This window comes from Penaeus monodon, chromosome 15 (genome assembly GCF_015228065.2).
Source record: "Penaeus monodon isolate SGIC_2016 chromosome 15, NSTDA_Pmon_1, whole genome shotgun sequence".
Classification (NCBI taxonomy): Eukaryota; Metazoa; Arthropoda; class Malacostraca; order Decapoda; family Penaeidae; genus Penaeus; species Penaeus monodon.
The window spans coordinates 32,939,824-32,940,228 of record NC_051400.1 but is presented as its reverse complement, the minus strand read 5'-3'; positions in this window follow the sequence as shown (position 1 = coordinate 32,940,228).

The following is a 405-nucleotide window of genomic DNA, read 5'->3' as shown; positions in this document are numbered from 1 at the left end:
CACTCCACACCAAGAACAGATCTGATACAAGATAAGGAACCCCAACAGCACTATATACCGCATCAGTTTTGACAATCCTCATTCTCGTTAAGCAGGAATGAAACAGTACTCAGCACCAGAATCGGTAATCGTCTCAGCAACACTACTGGAACCGCCGATTCACACCTGGCACGAGAATAAGAGATTAGGTAAGACGAAGTAAGAAAACGCTTACAGGTAACCCCGGGAAGATTCAACAGCAGAAGCCGTGGTCATCGAGGGGATCTTGCTTGATTCTGCAAACCCGATGAAGATCATATAATGCGTCAGTTCTAATCCTTAATTTTTGAAGTTATCTATTTTCATTCCAAACTCTTGCAACATCTTATGGAAAGGACGTTTCTCGGTTTTAAGATAATATTTTTT